The following is a 5,460-nucleotide window of genomic DNA, read 5'->3' as shown; positions in this document are numbered from 1 at the left end:
GTTTGCCGTCAGGGTGGTTTGTTTTTTCAAAACATTTATTAAAAGTGCTAGAAACCATGCTGGCTAAAAGTGGAGTTTGCAGTTTTCTGAGTGCTGTATGTCTCTTTCAGAAAAATTCATTATAATAACAGAGTCACCGGGCTGACTCTATTTGTGTAAAACAACAGACTCTCTGGAGATACTAGAGGGGTAACAAAACAAATGTACAATGTCCTGATAGAAATACAAGTATTGATCTGATGAATATTGCAGCCTAAAGACTACATGTTATTAGGGTGTAATGAAATCTTGTTTTGCCTTCAGAGCTGTAGCACTGCTGCTGGTCACTACAGCACTAAATTATTCAGGAATCACATCCTTGGTAATACTGGGATGGCTTTAGAAGATGCCATCAGCTTGCTTCTTTCTTTTTGTTCTTCTCTCCCATCCAAATGTTCTTTCTTGTCTCTAAATGTTCCACAGATGCTTGAAATAAAGCCTTTCCCTCTTGCTTTTGCCCTGTTGGACAGAAGCTGAGGTTATGGCTCATCAATACCGTAAATCTGGCACTGAGATACTTGTTATTGGATCCAAAATGCCACAGGCAAGAGATGTAAAGTGCTGATTCAATATAAACCCACTCTTGTAATTCAGATTTATTTGAAAATTTTTTGATAGATTATAGCGTAGGGCTTTCTGCTGAGTCAGGTGTTGTCTGTACTCCCACTGCTGCAAGAAAGTTGGCATAAAACCAGGATGAACTTCATCTCCTCTGCTTTGGCTCCTTCTGCAGAAACTGGACCGTGTGCCCACTCCTGCTGTAGATGGAACGTGTGTGCTGGGAAGGCCAGGGCTGGGCAGGCTGGGGCTCAGCGGCAGCAGAGCCTCCTCTGGAGTGAAACCTCTTCTGTCATGGGGAAAAGAGGGGTGGAGGTATCTGAGGTGCCACATCCAACGTCAGAGGCAGCTTATCCATGGAGCAGTCATTCTGCTGTAGCTCCCTGGGATGCAGGTGGATGCAGTCAGCCAGAGAATCACAGAACATCCTGAGTTGGAAGGGACCCACAAGGATAATCCAGTCCAACTCTTGGCCCTGCACAGACACCCCAACAATCCCACCCTGTCCCTGAGAGAGTTGTCCAAACACTCCTTGAGCTCTGTCAGCCTTGGGGCCATGACCACTGCCCTGGGGAGCCTGTTCAGTGCCCAACCATCCTCTGGGGGAAGAACTTTTTCCTGAGATCCAACCTGAACCTCCCCTGACACAACTTCATGCCATTCTCTTGGGTCCTGTCACTGGTCACCAGAGAGCAGAGATTGGTGCAGCCCCTCTGCTTCCCCTGTAGACTGAGATGAAGTCTCCCCTCACTCTCCTCTTCTCAGTGCTCCACCCCTTTTCCCTCAGCTGTGCTGCAGTGGAATTACTGGCACTGAGAGAACTTCCCAGCTCCGTGTTGGCTCAGGGGATACTGTCACATTTCCTGCTCACAACAACCCTCTCACAGCAGAGTGCCCCTCCCCGATATTCCAAGCAGCATCCCCTCCATAGAATTCCCTCCCTTGCTCTTAACCATGAAGTTGGGTTCATATATAGTTCTATCCACAGCTGTGCCCAATTCCATGTGTCAGACACAGATGAGAAACCGCCTAGAAGCTGCAGAGGGAAACGGCCCATCCAGTGCTGCATGTGATGTCCCCCTACCCTTCCAGCCTTGCTTTATTAACACAAGTGTCCTTCATTGCTATTTCACTTGAAATCAATCTCTCCAGCACTGATTGCTCTGTCACATTCCCTCTGTAGACAAGCTGGCTGAACACTTTTATCGTACTGCCCGCAGGCAAAGCAGTCCCACAAAGAGCCCTCTAGACTGAGCTCAAGGTCACAGGTCCTAATAGCTTCCTTGGGATGGCTGACACAAATTCACTTTCAACTTGATCTTCCTGTGGAATTAAATCCTGCTCAGCTTTAGCACCGGTGAAAGATGTCCTCCAGAACAGACTGTTGCTTATAAAGGACTTAACCACAGGTTTCTCTGGAGCTCTGATTCTTCTCTACAGGGAATAGATTCTGGTATCAAGGAAACTTCTGCTTCTCAAAAAAAACCCACACAAATTCAGTGGTGAAGTGTTACCAATTCAATATCTAAGTAAACATTTCTATTCCTGAGTGGTCTGTTCAATCTCTCTTACCACTGCAGGCAGGGATGGATCCTCTGCATCTCACTCTGCTGCTGCTGAACTGCAGTTGGCCTCATTTCAGCTGAAAATAGGTAAATCTTGGTTGTAATTGCATCAAGCCTTCTGGACTTTGCTTAGGAACTACACACAGGCTGCTGTTCCTTCAGCAGTGGTGTGGGGGGAGAGGTCCACCCTGTCCCAGAACAGCAGTGTGTGTACAGAGCATGAGGAATGGACATCCCTCTTGGGTCACTGAGAGGACTTTGAGCAGCTTTGGGCCAAACCTGTGGCAAAAGACAAAAAAAATCAAATGCCATGTCTGAGATATCAGAGTGGTATCTGTATCTCTAAGACAAGGATTGGTCTGTCTACCCACTTAAGATGCAGATATTAATGTAGCCTTTGGGCCCTAACTCTTTCCAAGACAGTATTTTGGAGTCAGTTGTCCTGGTAGACAGGCAGTCTGGCTTCCCTCCTCCATCCCAAACTCATCTGAACTGTTGGTAAGAGGGGGTTCACACACATGCAGTCACTACATGACTGAATTAATGCTGTGTTCCTTTGGTTCATAGCATTTGGTTGACTTTGCATCAATTCATCCACTTCTGGAGAATCTATCTTTCTTTGGAGAAACAAAGAGTTTTAAAAATAGGAATCATTTAAACTTCTCACACATCCTGGAGTGGATTAGAAGATCAAGGCCTGGGGCAGGTTTGCCAATGAACAAAGAAAGATGAAGGAAAGGACTGAAGTTCCTTAGAGTACCCATGGAGCGTCAGAGAGAGCAGGGCTCAGACCTCACTCGTGGAGCCAACAAGTTCTGGGCTCACATGTCCAAGGAGACCAGTGGTATATCAGCCTATTCCCCTGTTAAAACTCTCTCCCTTCTGCTAATTTAGTGTGATTTGTTTCTTTGCCTCAGATGCCTGTGCTCAGTCCCACTCGTGGTTATCTCCCAATACACTTCACAACAGGTTGTCAGTATGTTCTATCATGAATCTTTGTTACTGCTTTTGTTTTGTGTGCAACTGTCAGATAAAGGAAAATAGCTAACCCCTATCTCTGGAGGACTTTAAGATATTATGATTGTTTTATTACACAAATAGCATTATCTTCTTGTTGTTTAGGGTCACTTTAAGATGCAGTGCACTTCACCTTTCTGTTCCACACATGCCATGCTTTTGTGTGTGACCTTTCAACAGCAACAAAGAGAGAGGCTTCAAGAACACATCCACTTCTGCTGTGTATTGTTCACCTTGAGCTCTTCCCGTTTCTGACATGCTAATTTTCACAGTAACCACTTTTCATACAGCACAATGCAAATGAACGTGGCACTGCAGCATCCCTGGATCACTCACACCAAGTTAAGGAGTTGCTTTAAGGAAAATGTTGCAGCAAGAAGGTGTGAGGTAGAGGCAGTAGAAGAAGATTTGAGAATTGAGAGGTATTGTATGTTGATGTGGAAAGAATGACTGATGTAGGATGGCAACATGGAAAACAAACGGGGAACAGAGCCTTCGAATATTGGATTTTTCTGGGTTGGTGACCAAGGTACAGGAAACACTATATTAGTTTAAGTAATTATCAAATAATTTAATATTAGATTTTTGTCAAAATGACAACAAACAGAAACAAATAGCTCAGATTAACTAAATGTTTTGGTCAAGATGAAGGATAGAGGTTATATATTTTCCACATTTAATGCAAATGCAGTTTGGAGTCCCTTTCCACTGTGCCAGACGTGGTGGCATTCTCTTAGGAATTTTTTTTTCAAAGAAAATATGAATTCACTGAGGCCAAGAAGGTGTATTAAAATGTGTTGAATGTACAGTGGGGATGGTATGTTTGGCAAGCTAGATTTTCTTCTAGACAGGAGAAGGAAAAGAATGAATTTCAAGTTTGCTGCCACGGGTACTTATAGACACTAAAGCATGTGAGAAGTCTCCCAGAACCTTCCATTACCTTTTGATCTAACTCTTGGAAAACTATTTGGAGAGAGACTATTTGCAAGAGAACTGCAGAATGACTATTTACAAGAGCATGTAGTGACAGCACAAGGGGGAATGGATAATTATTCTGTGATAATAGGGAATAGGTTATTATTCTGTGATAATAGGAAAGAATTTTTCCATATGAGGGTGGTGAGGCCCTGACACAGGTTGCCCAGAGAAGCTGTGGCTGCTCCATCCCTGGAAATGTCCAAGGCCAGGTTGGACAGGGCTTGGAGCAACCTGGGATAGTGGAAGGTGTCCCTGCCCATGGCAGGGAGTTGTGTCTAAATGATCTTTAAGGTCCCTTCCAACCCAAACCATCCTGTGATTCTGTGATCCTAGGAACTGCTACAGGATATTAACAGCCATGGTAAGAATTCTCACAGAGAAAACAGAGGAGCTACAAGTCGTGAAGCAAAACCCATCAGACACCCAAAGGGCCATGTGTAAAAAAATCTGTTAAAAAATGCCAGGTAAATACAGTCACTGCCAATGCAGCCATTTCACATTGACTTTATAGCTCTTGTTGCAGCCTGATCATTTTCCTGTGGTAGATGCTTTATATATCAAGCAAAGATGCTAAAGGCTTTCCTAGGTACACTGCAATTTTGCTTTTTAAGTTGAAAACTCACTCTTTTAAAACCATAGATGTTTAAAAATCACATTGCTTGAAAAATGTAGCTTTTCATGTTCCCTCTAAATTAGGAGAAGAGACTAATTACCTTGTTTTTTATAACACAGTGGCATACTCAATATTTCTTCTGGAGTTGCCTCAATTGGGAAATCTTTCTCCATCAAAGATGGAGAGAACCTGTGGACATACAGTCTCCTTAGCCAAGGTACCTTGATAAAGTAGCTGCAGTCTGTACTCACCAGCCTGAGGATGGCTCAGAATAACAGCAAAGTGACTTTTCCCTGGCACATTCCTGCACATCCCCAAGCCTGGGGTACCTGTATATGTAGGCTGTTTGGATCTCTGTCCTTTAGAAGGTAGCATGTTGCTGTAGGTGAGTGTAAAATCAGAGAGGGTGAAGTTGACTGGGCTGATGGTGTGTTTACTGTGCACACAGCCCAGCTGATGTATGGTAGCTTACTCACCTGATGTAATTTGTGGTTTGTGAGCTGGAGCCCTTGTACTCTACAGTAATGAGGTTTTAAAAAGACAGATGCTTCCTCTGCTCCAAGGTCTCTTGGATATGTTGTGTGTTTCTGATGTCTCTTTTCACAGTGCAGCCGATGTTTTCTGACAAGTTATTATCAGTGCTCACCAGGGCTCAGAGACACTTGACTTTGTCTGGCCAGTGCACAGAGT

General features: G+C 44.1%; 1 long non-coding RNA gene across 1 annotated transcript; it reads right to left on the bottom strand.

Annotated features, from left to right (window-relative positions):
* Positions 1-604: 604 nt before the first annotated feature.
* Positions 605-2,207, bottom strand: LOC116790412. The gene is made up of 2 exons (XR_004358344.1): positions 2,170-2,207; positions 605-886 (listed from the first exon to the last, which is right to left on the bottom strand). It is a non-coding gene; the product is annotated as an uncharacterized LOC116790412 (long non-coding RNA).
* Between the last annotated feature and the right edge of the window lie 3,253 nt (positions 2,208-5,460).

Source organism: Chiroxiphia lanceolata, chromosome 8 (genome assembly GCF_009829145.1).
Source record: "Chiroxiphia lanceolata isolate bChiLan1 chromosome 8, bChiLan1.pri, whole genome shotgun sequence".
Lineage (NCBI taxonomy): Eukaryota > Metazoa > Chordata > Aves > Passeriformes > Pipridae > Chiroxiphia > Chiroxiphia lanceolata.
The sequence above is the reverse complement of the archived record's forward strand: the minus strand, read 5'-3'. Positions and strand labels throughout refer to the sequence as shown.